Source organism: Phoca vitulina, unplaced genomic scaffold, assembly GCF_004348235.1.
Source record: "Phoca vitulina isolate PV1807 unplaced genomic scaffold, GSC_HSeal_1.0 scaffold21, whole genome shotgun sequence".
In the NCBI taxonomy this organism is placed as follows: Eukaryota; Metazoa; Chordata; class Mammalia; order Carnivora; family Phocidae; genus Phoca; species Phoca vitulina.
The window spans coordinates 16,235,685-16,253,979 of NW_022589724.1; the positions used below are offsets into that span (position 1 = coordinate 16,235,685).

Sequence of the window (18,295 nt, forward strand, 5' to 3'; positions counted from 1 at the left end):
GGAATTGTGATGCCGCCAGCTTTGCTTTTCTTTTTCAACATTCCTCTGGCTATGCGGGGTCTTTTCTGGTTCCATACAAATTTTAGGATTATTTGTTCCATTTCTTTGAAGAAAGTGGATGGTATTTTGATGGGGATTGCATTGAATGTGTAGATTGCTCTAGGTAGCATTGACATCTTCACAATATTTGTTCTTCCAATCCATGAGCATGGAACGTTTTTCCATTTCTTTGTGTCTTCCTCAATTTCTTTCATGAGTATTTTATAGTTTTCTGAGTACAGATCCTTTGCCTCTTTGGTTAGATTTATTCCTAGGTATCTTATGGTTTTGGGTGCAATTGTAAATGGGATCGACTCCTTAATTTCTCTTTCTTCTGACTTGTTGTTGGTGTATAGGAATGCCACTGACTTCTGTGCATTGATTTTATATCCTGCCACTTGACTGAATTCCTGTATGAGTTCTAGCAGTTTTGGGGTGGAGTCTTTGGGATTTTCCACATAAAGTATCATATCATCTGCAAAGAGTGAGAGTTTGACTTCTTCTTTGCCAATTTGGATGCCTTTGATTTCTTTTTGTTGTCTGATTGCTGTGGCTAGGACTTCTAGTACTATGTTGAATAGCAGTGGTGATAGTGGACATCCCTGCCGCGTTCCTGACCTTAGGGGGAAAGCTCTCAGTTTTTCCCCATTGAGAATGATATTCGCTGTAGGTTTTTCATAGATGGCTTTTATGATATTGAGGTATGTGCCCTCTATCCCTATACTCTGAAGAGTTTTGATCAAGAAAGGATGCTGTACTTTGTCAAATGCTTTTTCTGCATCTATTGAGAGGATCATGTGATTCTTGTTTTTTCTTTTGTTAATGTATTGTATCACGTTGATTGATTTGCGGATGTTGAACCAACCTTGCAGCCCAGGGATAAATCCGACTTGGTCGTGGTGAATAATCCTTTTAATAAGCAAGTTACTGTTTAATCACACACTTAATATAGTATCTGGTGCATTTCTAAATGTCCAAGCAGTGGTGGTGGTGGTGGTGGTGGTGGTGGTGGTGGGAAGATAACTGTTATCATTAATAGAACTGTAGTGGACCCCTGTCCCAGAAGGAGGACTGCCCTTCTGCTTGCCTCTTCAGCTCGGCTTAGTGACCAGCAAATAAAACCTCTGCCACAGCCTGGTCATGTGACCTTGGCCAGCTCTCTCTCCACCTGGCCCAGAACCAAACTTCCAGGCTCTGGGAAAGACCCATACCTGTTTTGATGGGGCCAATTGCTTCTTCTTCTGAGTGTCTTAGTACCTAGGACATGAAGCCATGAATGACACTGTCCTCATCTATCCTTTACTTGTTGTCATCCCCACTGGTATGTGAGCTCTCTGGGGGAAAGAAACCATATCTCATTCTTCTTTAAACCCCATGAGCCCCTCATATGGTAGTGGCACCACTAAAGAATTTTGTGCTGTTTCATAAACAGATGAGAACCAAGTATTCTTAAAAATTAGAAAGGGAATAATGGGGACTTTTGCCAACTCACAGAAGCTCACTTATTTTTTATCTTCCAGAGGACACTTACAGTCCACAGTATGTGCTTGGAAAAATGCTTTCTGGTTACCAACAGTACTGCTCTACCTGGGGCCAGCCTAGGAGGCAAGGAAGTGAAGTAGAGTTCTTACCAATAAGCATCACACAGGACAAATCTGTGCATGCTGATGAGTTGTTTCTGGCTCATCCCTCACCCTGTCTCAGTCCCATTCATCTGACACTGTAGATTTCATCCACCCTCCTTTATTCCAATTCTGGAACTCACTGCCTCCATTCGGGCCTTGGGAATAGCTTCCTTATTTGCTTCCTACAGTTCTCTCCCACTTCCAACCTATTGCCAGTAGATCAGCCAGTGTGAACTTTCTAAAGTGCAAATCTGACAATGGCTACTGAGCAGCTTGTTTAAAACCTTAATGACTCCCTTAAGATAAAGTCCACACTTCTTAGCCTAGAAATAGAGTCCCTTTATGATTTGACCCCTATCAATCTCTTCAGCCTCATCAACCAAACTTGTCCCTCTGCCTCATGATAACTTGAATAGGGTTTGTAAATTGCTACATTGCCTTGCTCTTCAATAACTTTGCACCTATGACTCCCTCTCCGTGGAAAATCATTCTCCCTTCTCTCCCTATCTGCATCTTACTGATCTTGTTTGTCCTTTAAAACTCCACTAAAATGTCACTCTTCCTGGCCAGCTTTCACTGGACTGAGGGGCACTCTCTCGCCTGAGCACTCATATCATGGGCCACATTTTCTCATGAGCTCCATGGTAGCAGGGACATTGTTCATCTCTGGGTCCCCAGAATGTATTTTAGGGCCCTACAGAGATGTAAAGACTCTAAAACAAATGGAATGAATGGACACCAGTGCTAATAAAGAGGATGATACATTCGAGCACACCCTTAGAGATTAAGTGTGCACTGGCTAAGTAAGGAAAGGCTAGAGGACATCCTTCCTGACTGTCCCCAAATTCCTCTTTCTCCCCACCTTTTTCCATAGCTCATATTGGTATGATATTGTAGAAGCAGTTGGCCAATTTTAATTGCCTTGTGTATGGTGGTTTGCATATATACCTAGCTCCTATCAGCAGGAGAGGGAGCTGTTCAGGGCAGACACTGTGCCTCATTTTTCTAGGTGTCCCTTATAGGGCTTCACAGGAAGGAATACAGTGCACAGGTTCAAAGCATGAGCTCTGAGATCAGAAAAGACCTGTTTTCAAATAGTAGTTCTGGCATTTACTCCCTTAGTGATTTTGCCCAGTTTACTAAACCTCTGTAAGCCTTCATTTCTTTATGTCTAAGGTGAGGGGAGAAAAGCGTCTGCCTCATAGGATTATAGCTTAACCTTATAGATTAAATGTACTATTACATGCATTCATTTATCCAATGAATATTCATTGAATGCCTCCTGCATGCATATGGAAATAAAACAAGCATCATGTTTATTCTCACGGACAGTCAAGTCTAAGAGGTGACAGACATTAGCACACACATAAATATGTCATTTCCAAGTTTAATAATTGCAATAAAGGAAAGAAGTAAGGAGGCATAGTTTAGATTATGGGTTGGGGGATGCCATATGAGGAAGCAACATTTAGGCTGAGAACTGAAGAATGAATAAGAGATGCAGCATGTGCCAAGGCCCTGTGATGGAAGGAGGGCACAATCTGGTGTGTAGCAGGCTCATTAAATGCTGATATGCCATCAGGGGAGGTTGGACTCATTAGTGATGAGAAGCTTGGGCTCCGGAACCAGCCAGTCTGAATTTAAATCCTGGCTCTGTTACTGACTAGTGAATGACTTTAGGCAAATTTCTTAATTCTCTGGGCTTTGATCATCTCATGTGTAAAATGGGAATAATAAAGCTCTGTCCACATTGAGTTATTGAGAGGACTAGACGAGGTAGTTTATGTAAAGCATTTAGAACAGTGTCTGGCATATCCATAGCACTCTTTAAATAACAGCCATTCATATCATTGATTCTTTTTTTCCTCTGAAGTTTTTACATTGATACTATTATAAAGGAGGAGGCAAAGATCTTGTCTGAAGAAGACATATCCAAGCTAGAAAATGAAAAAGAATAATGGGAAATTACGGAAGGTTGTCCAATAAAATACCAGGAACTCGGTTTGCCTTTTTGTAAAGGGTATAATCCCTGCCTCTAGGGTCAGCACACTTAATGGTGCCAATGGCACTCCTGAGATACCCCCAGAGGACTCCCTCTGGCCTGACATCAGTTAGCTGGATTTGGACAAGGTTACTGAGATTCCTGAAAGAAAGTACAACTCTAAGACAGGGTATTATTTAAAAATTCATAGGATTAAAGCAAAAAAACAAAAAACTCTAGGGATTACCTCTTTTCTTTTAAAGATGCTTTTGTTGATTTTAATATCTATCCAGAAGCCAGCAAAATTGCTGGTTTATTTATTCTGTAGCTTCTGCGTGTCTTCCTTGCCTGTGTGCTCTCTCTCCTCTCCCTGTTACAGGCCATAGATAGGGTTAAGAAATATCTATTTAGGTCTTAAGTTACAACACACTTGAAGGAGAGAGTTCTGGGGGCAGGCCTGTGATAAGGATGAGAGGGCTGGATACAGTTGTGGGAGGCAGGCAGGCAGCTTACCCAACCTCCAACCTCCCCACAAGTCAGACAGCCCCCTGGCCTTCCTTGCTTGTTTCAATCTGTGAATGTTTCCCAGAAAGAAATAGTAACTTCTCCTTTTTCTGGCAGGGGTGCCTGATGAAACTCCTTGAAAACAGGGCCTCTCCCTCCCCTTCATGCTGGCCTCACACATGTTAATGCAAATGAGTCCTGACCCAGCCAGGGGTCTGCGGGAAGGCTGCCAGGAGCTTTAGAACAAACATGCAAAGAATGTTATTTCATTTCTGGCATCCTGGGGAAAGAGGGACCCAGAGGGGGAAGTTGGGCAGTTGTTGGGGGGCGGGCCGTGGGGAGGTGGTGTTGTGGAGAGGGAGAATGAATGTGAATGCTTACTGCAATAAGACTGAAACAAATGGAAAGGATGGGAGGAAGTTAATATAAATAAAAGGTCTATCAGGTGCCAGGAATTGACATATAGAATATTTTTTTTCATTTGCCATACACATTTTGAGGTCGAATTTTTTTATTCCCACTTTCGGGATGCAGAAAAAGGCTTGGTCTCAAAAGTTAGACATATTTTTTCAAAGGTTACCCAACGATGAAATTTAAATGCAGATTTTAAAATTTTGAATTCTGTGCTGTATCCTCTCAATGAGGCTGGCTTATGGACTTCCAAAAAACCCTGTGAGCACAACAAGCCCACATCCTAGGACTCTCTTCACCCACTTCCTCCTCTCATCCCTTCCTGCCACTCTTCTAACTCCAGATTCCTTATCTCTTACACCAGGATGATTACAACAGCTCCTAAGTGTCCCTAATCTAACCCACACTCCACAGAGATCATTCTAGGGTCCGACTGTGGCCTTCTCACTGCTGCTCAGAACGAATCATCGGTTCCTTAGTCTGCATTACCAGGCCTTGCAAGTTCTGCCTCTCCAACCTCATACAGTATATATCTCAACTATCCTGAACCTTCTGCTGTTCCTTTATGTGTCCCTTTAATTTCCCACCTTCTTGTCTTTATTTCAGCTGTTCCCTGTGCCTAGGATGCATTGACTTTCCGAATTCTAAATGGTCAACGCTATCCACTCTTCCAGACCCAGCTCAAATGCACTTCCCCCAAGGTACACTGGCTGTGAGAGATCACAACCTCCTCAGAATTTCTATGCTTTTATTATGGGCAAATCATCCTCCACCTCGGAATAATTAGCTGCTTACAAGTTTGTTCCCAACACTGCACAAAGCTCTCTCAATCTGAGCTATAAGATTTCAAATTTCAGCCACACCACTGCCTATAAGAGGAATGCATAGGAACATACAAGTATGGACTCTGGAGCCAGGCAGCTTGTGTTAGACTCATGGTTCTGCCATTTACCAGTTAGGTGGCCTTGAACAAGCCTTTCTGTTTTAGTTTTCTTATATATAAAACAAGGATACTATAGTACCTACCTCAGAGAGTACCATATTGTGAAGGATCAAAGAGTTAGTGTGGCAGGGAGTCAGAACTTGGTAAGTGGTCGATCACGACAGTGACTGGAAGGCTGGGGCCATGTCATTGCTCTGGTCTTGACTAAATCATAGATGCTTACATGAAGTACCAACTCCATCCATTCAACCTGCAATACCTATTTCTGCCCTTTGGTGTTTGCTGAATTGATAACCTACTAAATGCCAGGCCTTATGTTAGGGGCTCACAGACTCCTAAAGCATGGGTTCTAAAACATGCTTACTCTTGGATCACTGACAATCTTAGCTCCCTCTCATCATGAGAACTGTATTTGAGATGGGTTCAAGGAACAGTAGAAGAAAAAAAGAAAAAGGGAAGGCACCTCTTGTTATGTCAGATATTTGGTGAAAATAATCCCAAATTTGTCACATCTTATATCCAAAGGACTCCTGAAAGATGCTCAGAGACAACAGAGAAATGTGAGCAACTTCACAGTGGGCAGGACAATTAGCTGATCATGAGTCCCCTTTATGGTCATCTTTGAGGAAGATCTACTAAAGAAATGTCTTGTATGCACTTGGTATGTACTTGATATTGAGCACCTACTGTGTACTGAATACCTACGCCTGGGAGCTGGGCATGTGTTAACCACTTCACACTTGCCTCACAGCAAAACTAATGTAGTAAATAGCAGTACCCTCACCTTACAGGTGCAGACACTGAGCCAGGGAAAATAAGTATCTTATATAGCCAGAAACTACCTGACATTTGAACTGACCCTAGGGCAATCTGACTCCAAACCCCAGGCTCTCTGCCACTCATACACCCAATATGATAAGGGGCACAAGTATGCTTGGGTCCAGGACAATAAAGCAGCAGGTAGTCTGTAGGGGACTTAAGAGACCTTGTCTAGCCCAGCTCTAACACTGATTCTCTAAGAGATGGAGGACAGGCCTATGACCTCCCTGAGCTTCAGTTTCTCCCATAAAGAGAGAAGGTTCGGGTCAATGATTTCCAAAGCCTTGAGCTCTATTAGGCTGTATTTCAAATGTGAAAGCACAACAGGTTGTTGGTAAATGGGAGAGACTGTCCTTGGGGGAAAGAAGAACAGAGCAGAAAAAAAATGCCAGAAATCTGTATTGTGTCTTGCCTCTGAGTTTCCACACATCATTCATGGTGATCCCCTGCAGTCTGCTAACACCTTTCCAGTGATGACCCTCAAGACTGCTCACAGCAACAGCCTCCTTTACAGGTGGAGGTGGGATTCAGGGGGGCAGGCAGCCCTTTTGCATGCAGTGATGGATCCACTGCATGCGGGGCCAGGGGCTTCTGATGCCCCCAAACCTGATAATGGGAGCAGGGAAAATTTAGGAGACCTGGCTTCTAGCCTGGGTCCAATCCTATCTTCAGTTCCTACAGTTCTTGAAATCAGAGGAGGAAGGGATTTCTCCATCCAATTCCTTCATTGTAACAAGGAAGAAACTGAAGTTCAAGAAAAGGAAGCTCTTTGTCTAAGGTCCCTCGTGCATGGGCGGATGGGCAGCAAAGCTGAACAAAGAACCTAGAGTGGCAGGTTGCAATCCCATCCCAGGAACCTCTTACCATGCTGAGCTGTCTCTGCTTCCCCTCTAACAAGGTGACCCTAAGGTAGAAGGTGGAGGTCAAGGCTTCTTGGAAAGAACCCTGCATGAGCTGACAGGACCACTATATATTACTCCTGGCTCTGCTTTGACTGTGAAGTCTATGACTCTCTCAGGGCCTCAGCTTCCACAGCTATACACTGAGAGAGTCGACCTAGATTAGACATTCTGAATTAACAAACTGCAGGTGAATTGTGACTTACAAAATTGGTCTGTGTGACCAATTTTAAATTGGTTGCCAGCAAGTACTGATTAAGAGATTTCACTTAAACTCTTAGATTTATGGCTTAGAATATTTTTCAACACTGGGTCTATACTCTCACATAGTAATAATCATCTAGAGCTAAGTGTTCTCTGCTCCATTTCTAGTTTACCACAGTCTCCACTCCCTATCATAAATAACCATCTGGCCATGTTGACTCACTGACGTCACTTAAAAGTGCCTCCTTACAAAGCCTAGCTGAGAGTTTACCCCATCTCCCTTAGCCTCCTGATGCCCTGAGTATGAGACTCTCACTGACCCCCTGAGATTACCATCCCAGTGAGGGCCAGCACTGGAATGTCTTCTGATAGGGACCTAGCAAAACTCTAATCTCTGCCTCTGTCTTCACATGGTAAATACCAGTAACTACACTGGATTTAGGAACCAACCTGATCCAGTATGAGCTCATCTTGGTCCTTAACTTGTTACATTTATAAAGACTTTATTTCTAAACAAGGGCAGGGGCGCCTGGGTGGCTCAGTTGGTTAAGCGACTGCCTTCGGCTCAGGTCATGATCCTGGAGTCCCGGGATCGAGTCCCGCATCGGGCTCCTTGCTTGGCAGGGAGTCTGCTTCTCCCTCTGACCCTCCTCCCTCTCATGCTCTCTGTCTCTCATTCTCTCTCTCTCAAATAAATAAATAAAATCTTTAAAAAAAATAAAAAATAAAAAATAAACAAGGGCAGGCATATTCTGAGGTTTTGGGTAGACATGGATATTTTTTTGGGTGGAGGTGGGAGCAGAGGTGGTGCACTATTCAACCCAGTGCAACTCCTCCTCTTACTTCCTCAGGAAGACTTTGCAGTAGATCTGTAGAGCAGGCCTGCAGTAGACCTGGCTGGATTAGTGGCCCTTCCTCAGTGCTCTCACAGCCCCTGGACTTTCCCATCAGAATACGAAGTGAAGCATCATGGAACGGTGTCGTCTCTTCTGCTTCCCCACCATAACTGTGAGCTCTATAAGGACAGAGGCCTTGTTTGACCTGGTGACTTCTGCATCCCAAGTACCCAGCTTAGTGTGAGATACTTTGTAGATGCCCAACAAATATGTCCTTTTCCTGAGCACTCTGCACTGCAGTCAGTTACTACGAATAGGAAAAGTTGTTCTTAGATGTTTCCAGAACTGAGCTGAGCCCAAAGTGCTCCACTATGGCCCAACACATGCCCTACTCAGGGTACCACTCATTGGTTCTCCAAATGTGTGAGGACCCCACTCTTTCCCTTTCTTTTTTTTTTTTTTTAAAGATTTTATTTATTCATTTGAGAGAGAATGAGATAGAGAGAGAGCATGAGAGGGGGGAGGGTCAGAGGGAGAAGCAGACTCCCTGCCGAGCAGGGAGCCCAATGCGGGACATGATCCCGGGACTCCAGGATCATGACCTGAGCTGAAGGCAGTCGCTTAACCAACTGAGCCACCCAGGCGCCCTCCCTTTCTTTTTTTTAAAGATTTTATTTATTTATTTGAGAGAGAGAGATTGAGAGAGCATGAGCAGGGCAGAGGGAGAGAGACAAGCAGACTCCAGGCCGAGCTGGGAGCCTAACACGGGGATCGATCCCAGGACCCTGGGATCATGACCTGAGCCAAAGGCAGACACTTAACCAACTGAGCCACCCAGGCGCCCCTCTTTCCCTTTCCCTACATCAAATGCCACCTCCCCCCGGACTCTCAAGTCAGCCCAGCCTATTCTACACACCATGGTAGAGGGTCAGAGTAGTCATCACAAAACACAAGTTTAAATATAACCTGACCCTCCTCAAGCTTTTCTTCACTCCCACTGCCTGCAGGATAAAGTCCAGCTTCTCTGCCCGGCATTCAAGGCCTAGTTTTCCAGCATGGCCTCAGCTCCCACCCATCCACCCTCTATGACTTCATGCAAGCAGTCTGTGCCCTATCCCTCCAGAACTCTGGCCAGTGTCCCATTCCTGAATGAAATCTTGACGCAGTTTGAGGAAAGAAACAGCCTGCCTGAGAGTCCCCAGCAGGTTTTAGGAGCCTCACTGTCTGTCAGCTGAAAAACAGCTTTATTTTTCCTCTACTGAGTCTCTCTTGGCTTGAGATGCATGGCTGTACATGCTTCTGGCTTGAGGACAGCTCTTCCCCTCTCTGGGGCCCCAACTGTGCACTTTGGAGAGGTCAGCATGACCTGATGCTAGAGGGAATTGAGTCTTGAGTCGCTAGGCTGCCTCTGTCACTACCCCCCAGCCCACCTCCCAACCAATAGGACAGGTTACCACCGCCACGGAGCATTCACATTCCATTCAGGTTTGGGGGCATCAGAAGCCCCTGGCCGCTGCTTGGCTCTGGGACCCTTGGCCATACCTTGGCTGTTGGCTCCAGACCATATTATGGGCTCAGACCCTTGTATTTAGGCTGGGGTGGGAAGGGGGTGGGGTGGGTGGGGAATGCACGGAAGGATGAAAGAACAGAGATCTTGGGACTGAGACAGAGACCGAGAAGTGGTAAGTAAGGGAGAAAGTGACAAGACATGCACATGCAGAGATGGCAAGTAGAAGAGAAGGACACACAGACCAAAAAAAAAAAAAAAAAATTGATGGGAAGTCAGGGTGACACCAAGAGAGGCAGCATCCGTGACCAATACTGAGAGAGAAGAAAGTGAGAGGGAAAAAAGAGTAAAACAGTAAAGAAATGGACAAAGGGGAAAGGAAAGAAGAGATGTTGGAAAAACAGAAGGGGATGCAGGGAGAGGATAAGGGAGGGAGATGGAAGGAAGGAGGGGTGAAGGAGGGGAAGAAGGCAGAAAAAGTAGAGGAGAGGGAGAAGGGAAGTGGTAGGAGGGAGGGAAGGAGGACTGAAGAGGAGAAAAAAGAACTGAGAAAGTATCACACCGGGAAGAAAAAGCCAGTAAAGAGCAGGACAAAAACTGTCAGGCCTGTCCTGGCTCTTTGCCCTGGTGTGTCCTGGATCAACCTTGGGCCTCAGCCTCAGCTCGCATTGGTCCAGAGGCTGTGGCCCAGGGCCCTGGTCAACATGGCAGGCTTCTTCTGTGCCTATCCTCTTTCCCCTAAATGCTGAAAGTCCCCTCAGAAATTGGGCCCGGTCACACTGGGGACGTGGCTCAGGAGGCCCACTAATCAGACAGGGTTACTGAAACTGAAAGACAGAAGTATGGGGCCTTAAAGCTGAATGAACTCTTCCATTCAGACTCAAACTCTCCAGTCACCAGGGCTTGAGTGCATCTCCTTGCCTCCATTATCTCTTGAGATGCACAGCCTGCAAATTCATGAAATGGTCCTTTGGGTTAGCCTCATTCAATCCCTCTTCTACGAATGGAGACCCAGAGGCCTCCAAAGGGGACAAATCCTTGCCCCTGGCCTCACAGCAGCTTAGAGACCCTCAGGTCTCTTGACTCCCATCATCTGGGCAAGCACTTTTGGAAGCAAGATGACTCTCAGGTCTCTTGCCTCCCATCATCTGGGCAAGCACTTTTGGAAGCCAGCCTTAGAGGGCTCCTGATGACTTTCATGCTGTTTCCAGTAAAGTCTGTGCTGATTCTTGGCATAAAGAGAGGAAATGAAGAGGGTAGGGTAGGAATGTAAATAAAGGGAAACTTTGGGATTTCATCTAATATATAATTATAGTATCCATGGCGGTGGCCTTGACTGCTTCTGCAATGTGCTGCCCGGGCTGTGCCCAAGCAGGGGTGGGGTCCTGGGGGCAATGGGGGCCCAGCAATGCTCCCTCCATCCAAAAGCTCCAATCTCTCTGGGCTCTTGGAATAGCATCCTTGGGCTGGGAGCCTGGACTTGTTTGCAGAAACACGTGGCAGTCTGGAGACACTGGGAAACGACTCAGCAGATGAGAGCCGGGGGTTCTGGGGGCCCAAAAATGGCATGGGGAGCTCATGGCTAAGAGAAGCAGAGGTCCTTGTACAGGCTCGGAGCTCACCTGTGGGTGTGGCTGGGCCAGGACTGCAGAGGCAGGAGGAAGTTTGGCCTTTGGTGGTAGTAGTCATGCAGCTTTTGGTGTCAGGACTGAAAATCTGTTTTCCATATTGTTTCCAACTCATCTGGGCATCCATGGGTCTTTGCACAAAAGATCCCTCGGAACAGATTCTCCCCCTGGTCCCCAGCTAGTACTTCTCATGATCTAGTGTGGAAATTTTGAGTTCAGGCTCTGGAAATAAATGAGCTGAATTCAAAGCTTGGCTTCTCCTCTTATTGGCTTTGAGGCTTTGGTCAAGTTATCTGAACTCTCTGTGCCTTAGGAGCCTAATCTCTTGGCTAAGAATAATAGTAATTGCCTTAGAGAGTTGTTTGGAGGATTAAATTAGCTAAGGTTTATGGTAGGTATGTAGGTAGGTAGGCAGACAGACAAATCTCAAGGTAGATACAGAGACACAGAGATAGGGTACTAGGACGACCTAGGTAGTATAGTACTAGGTTGATGTCCCCTGAATACCTGATAAGAAACCACAGTTAGAAGTTGTGAATGAGTGAAGGGGAAAAGTCAGTGTCTCCAGATTTCGGCACTGACTTGGAAATGTATTCAAATCATTCAACAACTATTTATTGGATTCTTTACTGGCATCAGTCACTGTTCTAGGCACCAGGGATACAGGATAAAAAGGCAGACCCAGATCCTACTCTATGCAGCTGACAGTCTGGTGAGAAAAGACAGACAACAAACAAGGAAACAGATACTAAATCATTCTAGCTTTAGTAAGTACCCGGCTTTGTGTGTCTATGTGTGGCAGGCAGGATCTACTGCAGATAAAGTGGTCAAGGAAGGCCTTTGTAAGGAGACAGCATGACATGTAATTACAAACATGAAGGAGAAAGGGAACCATCATGGGAACCTTCAGGGGAAAAGCCAGGAGAGGTCCACCCTGGGGAAAGGGAAGAGGTAGAAGCAAAGACCTTGAGGAAGGAAGAAACTGCTACATTCTAGCAAATGTCTGGGGACGATTAGTAAAGGGCCAGTGTGAGAGGTAAAGGTTAAATGTGCTCTCCCACTGGAATGCTGGGGACACAACAGTGTCAACGTGGCAACCCCAGGCCCGACTGCTTAGGTGAAGATTGCTGTCACTGATGGAAATGACAGTGGTGCTTCTCATCCTGCCATTTATTAAGTACCAACAATGAGCTACACACCATCTCGTGCTCTTTACGTGTTTCAGTTCATTGAATCCTCACAATGCCCTATGGAAAAGGTCCTCTTGTGATTCCATTTCGCAGATGAAAACCCAAAACTCAGAGAGGTTAAGAAATTTGCCCAAGGCCACACTGTGGATAGGTGCAAGAGCCGAGGTAAAAACATCCCTCTGTCTGAGTTCAAAGGCCTAATTTAAAAATATGTACATGGAGGGGGGTGGGAGGGATGGGGTGGCTGGATGATGGACACTGGGGAGGGTATGTGCTATGGTGAGCGCTGTGAATTGTATAAGACTGATGAATCACAGACCTGTACCCCTGAAACAAGTATTACATTCTATATTAATAAAAAAAAAAAACCTTACAAAAAAATACGTACGTGAGGTGGTAAGTGGAGAGGGGCATGTGGACTCAAAATGTCTACAGCCTTCCCCATTGTTGATCTTTGAAAAATGGGGTGATCGAGAAAACCCTTCATGAGCACATGACCTTATGAAAAATTCAAAGCACTTCCTCATCTACTACTCACTTTAATCTTTGTGACGATGTGAGGAGGTATAACTAATCATCTCATTTTATGGATCAGATTAATCAGCTCCATTTCCCAGATGAGAAGGATGAGCATGAAGTACTCTCCCTGGGGATCTGCACGCTGCAGTCTGGGTCTGCCTGGCCCCCAGCGGTCCTTCCGTTGCAAATGGTTGCTTGCAGTTTGAAGCCTCTCCTGCCCTCATGCTCTGACAACTTCACACGTGTGGGGGACAAGGACAGGGAGAGCACATGGGGTGAGGGGAGGGGAGGGTGGGTGTTAGAGTCAGCCTGGGTATGAATCTCTGCTCTATTTCTTCTTGTCATGTGATTTGGGGCAAAATGTTTACCCCTTTTAGCCCCAGTTTTCCCAACGATGAAACAGGAGGTGATGACAATGAGGATGATATCAGATCTATAGGGTTATGGTGAGGATTAAATGAGATGGTACACGTAACATCCCTAGTGTGGTTCCTGGCACATGGTGAATGCTCAATCGACTATTACTAACCCCACTACTGCTATGATCCAGGAAGTGCTGGAAGCACTGAGAATCAGGACTCTGGTATAGTCTGCATCCCCACCTCAGTGTGCATGTCTCAGAGCACAGAGTTTAATGTTTCCATTTCACAGATGACAACATCAAGGCCAGGGGAGGGGAAAGAACCGGCCCCAGGTCTCACTGGGAGTAAGTGTGGGAACTGCTATCTGACTCCTGACCTCAGGCTCTTTTTTTCACAATGCCTGCTCTTCTCCAGGGCCCTGGTTTTCTTTTTACTCCTCTCCTCCAACTCCACCCATCCCTGCTGAGAAGGAATCCCTCCCCTGAGCCTCTGGTCCCACCGCGGATGTTGGCACATGGTTGCAGTACCCAGGCTCCCTTGGCATTCTTTTCACAGAGCGGAGGCCATGGAGGTGAAGGACGGGCCTGGGGCAAGCCTTCAAATGTGTGGGAATGAGCCCCCCTCCCCACCCAGGAATTGGGCCTGGCTGCTGCTGCATGTTTGCTCAGGACCCTTTGGCAGTCATCCATGATTAGAGAAAGGCAAGGCAGCCAAGACAAGACAGAGGCTAATTACCTTGGGTAATAGGAAATTGAGGAATGGCGACAAGAACAGTGTCTAGGCCTTTAGCCAGCCAAGGGCAGGGACCATGGATGCCTAGCCCGGCCTGACCCGTCCACCCTGAGTGGAGATTCCTGTTCGGGGGTCACTCACCAGTTCCAACAACCCAAGGGTGCAGGAGCTGGCCACACTGTCAGACCTTCTGGGGACCCTCTCCTCTGCTGCTCTTTGTTTGTTTTCATTCAAAAGCAAAACAAATGGAACAAACAAGGAAATTCAATTTAAACAGGGCCCAAATGCTGATGTTTCTGTTTTGCTACACCAGGGTGAGCTTAGGACAGAAAATCAGCCTTGACTTTCACTCCTCCAATTGGTCTCAACCCTGTGTGCTGTGTAAAATTCCATGGATGGAGGGGCTGCAAAAGCAATTTGTCTTCCCAGGTGGAGAGGAGAGAGGGAGTGGGCATTCAGAGAGAGAAAGAGAGAGACAGATAGAGAGGAATCCAAACTCAACTAAGAAATAGGACAGAGAAACTGAGTTATATACAGACAAACAGAAGTTAAGAGAATAACAAATAGAAAGGCAAAGAAGGAATGACTGGGAGAATGGCAGATAGACAAAGAGAGTGAGCTATGCAGAATATACTTACACAGAGAGGGAATGAAAGGCATGAGAGATGAACAGAGATGCAGGGAGGCACAGTGGGGTAAAAGCAAAGTGAGAGACGTAGAAAAGTAGAAAGGGCAGAAGCCCAGGAGGAGAAGGAGAGAGAGAATGAGAAGAAATCTTGTGGCAAAAGTACGCATTTTCTGAACTCTCAAACTGGGGTGTACCTAACACACCTTCACTTTGAAAGTGTTGAAACTGCAGAACAAGGAGACGGCATGAATGTTTAGCCCAAGGTCCCAGAGACAGAAGTGGCAGTAGTGAGATGTGAACTCAGACTACCTGCCTGAGAGGCTGATCCTCAACGCCTGTGCCACCTGAATCCTATTATAGCTCTGGCAGTTGGTCCATGGGGGATCTGGTGCCCTGTGCTTAATTAAAACTCAGGGGTCTGGACCCATGTTCTCTTTTCATCCTATTTCATTCCCAAAGGATCCTGGATGGTCCTTTTTTCCAGGGCTAGCAGCACCCCAACCTGCCCCATAGGGAACGGCTCTTCCAGGATTATACTTGTGGAAGATACAGATAACCAGTGATGGAGTCAAGGAGAAAAAAACAGTAACTATGTGCAAGGCATTCTGGTAAACCCTGTCTGTGGAGTTTCTCACTTAATGCTCTTCCCTTTAACCCTACAAGATCAAAACAATTACCAGCTCCCTGTTTCCAGAGGAAGACACTGTGGTATAGAGCAGTGAGAACTGGCTTTCCCCAGGGCAGGTTCTGAGGACAAGGAAGAATCAGGATTTGCACTCAGCTCAGTCTGTCCTCCTCCTACTGCCACACACAGCCTTTTCGACCCGAGTTAGAAAACTAATTTTGGTAAGGGACGAGCAAGCAGAAAATTTGAAACCCCAAGAACTGACAGTGTAACTATTTTAAAACTCAAGACTGAGCTGGTCAGACTTCACGGAAGGAAAGCCACCAGCAGGATGAGAGATGGGGTCCAAACCACACCCTGGGCTCCTTGTCAGAACAGCCCAGATTCCACAGCCATTAATAAAATCAATTTCAAAAATAAAATAAAGACGTGTTCAGAGTTAGGGATGACAAGCTCATGAGAAACACATTTCCAGGACAGAAGAAGAAAGGATGGTCCTATGTCAAGAGGTGGGAAGGGGGTAGGGGATATCAAGAAGAAAGGAAAAGAAGAGGTGAGGGAAAACGATCATCACTTCTAAAGGATGTCAACTGATTTGTCAGCCCTCAGTGTTAACTGCTTTTGGGGTTCCATAAAACATTTCATTGCTCTCTACATAATGGGCCTGTAGGATTTCAGACTGGCTAATGCCAAGACTCCACAACGTCACCCAGAGACAGGATTACTGCTTGTGTCTCAGTCGATAGGAACCACCTGCTGGGGCTCTGTCCCTCTCTACTAGATGCTATCCCAGTAAGTTGGCAAAAGGAGGGGAAGGGAGTTAAAATTAATTTTTAGCACAACAAGGACAACAAGAACAACAGTGGTAACAGCTAACACTTCTCACACTCTTACTGGGAGCTCATCACCAAGTGGAGAGCTTTTGTGCACTATCTCATCAAATCTTCTTCAGGTCCCAGTGAGTCAGACACTGTCATTATCCCCATTTTCACAGAGGAGGAGATGGAAGCTCAGAAGGTTGAGAAGCACACTCGGTGTCACACAGCTGATAAGTGCAGGGAGAGACTGGAACCCAGATCTGTCTGTCTGTCTCGAGTCTATACCCATAATGGGGGACAGAGGAACCAGAAGTCAGCCATCTTGAAATCTTTCAAAAATGCTACTTTCTTCATATAATCGTAGTTTTGAGAGTTGGAAAAGACCTTATAGCTCTTAATCCAGTCACACACTTGTGTATTATATAGATGGGTGATCCTAGAGCCCAAGAGGTTAGTGTCAGCACTTACTGATTAAGAAGCTATGGAGTCATGCTCTCAAGATCTAGATCCCAAGTCACCACTTAAGGCCTGAGGCAAATGCTACTTCCTCTAGGAAGTTTGTCGACATGTCCCACCAGAAGAGATCTGATAGCCTATGGTATTTTGGAGATTCCATTCCCAGAGCTCTCACTGTCCCCAATTGATTTTGCCATTCTGACAAACTAAAACTTGGGCCCCCACATCTATGAGATAATCAGTGGCAGAGCGAGGGTCAGAGGCCCAATTTCTAGCTTACAGTGATATTCCTGAGTTTGGTGCATGAATCTGTTGGGTGTTACCAAAGAGCCTGAATATGTTGGGTATTCAAAAGAGTGCCATGGTATTTAGAAAAGTGGTATCTTCCAGAGGAAGTAGGGATGGGATGTGGTTTGGAGGTGAAGGAGATTCAGATGGTGGAGGGATAATACTTACTGAGCACATACTTAGTTACTGTGCTAGGGTGTTTCTTACTTAAATCTCATGCAACTCTACAGCCTAGGTTTTATTATTACCTTCTTACTGAGGCTTATAGAGGTAAAGCAACTTATCTAAGGTGACATAACTAAAAATGTCAAAGCCAGATCTGATTCCACAATCTGCGGCCTTTCATACCATCATTAAGTTATAAGTCATTTGAGAATTAAACCTTTGTCTTCGTCACATTCATACCTGTATTTCTTAGCTTAGTACCAAGTCATAGGAAGTCCTCAGAAAATGTCTGATGAATAAATAAATGAGTTATGAATAAGTAAAAACGTGAATGAATGAAAGAAGTGATGAATAAGTGAATGAGTGATGGAGTATAAGAGTGGATGAACAGACGGATGGATGGATGGAGAAAGAGAGGAAAGGGGAGAGAAAAGGATGGAAGGAGGGAGGGATTCATGATTAGGTAAATGGATAAGTAAATGGATCACTGAGTAAATAAAAGAAAAACAAATGATTTCAATAATTGGTGAAATTGGTTGCTAAGGGAAGTGGCCTATAGTTTCATAATTAGGATACATGAAGACAGCTTATCTCTAGAATTCTATGTAATAGTTTATGATGGATGCATCTCAGTGTGACAATACTCACTGAAAATGGAACAAAAGAAAGATGAGCCCCCTTTCCCTCTGAGATTAACAGCTGAGCCTTAGAATGACTTCCTTTTGCATCTCTAGAAGTGTGAATGCAGTGACTCCAGTGTACTCTGTGAAGGAGTGATGGTGGCACTATTTCTAAGGGGAGCAGCTGAATCTAGTAAAACAAACTAACAAATACATATGAATACAAGTATATATATATTTCAAATATGCTAATGTAATCTTTTTCAGAGGAGATATCATGGAATTGAGAAAAGAACTCCAGGCAGGCACTCCTGCCCCAGCCCTCCTTGCTAACTTGCCATGTTTCCTCTCTTGGCTGCAGATTCTTCTTTACTAGAAGAAATGGTTTTGTGTTCCCTGGTCTCCCTGGGCCCTTCAGTGCTAACCCTGTAGGATTCTGTGGCTTACTGTGGCGACACTTCTCCAATGGATACTTCTAAACCTCAGCATCTCAAGG

The 18,295-nt window shown here is 45.4% G+C and overlaps 1 protein-coding gene across 6 annotated transcripts in view; it reads right to left on the reverse strand.

The window, feature by feature from the left end:
• The window catches only part of ASTN2 (astrotactin 2), an 877,839-nt gene that overhangs the window by 41,464 nt on the left and 818,080 nt on the right, over window positions 1–18,295 (reverse strand). The window lies entirely within an intron of this gene.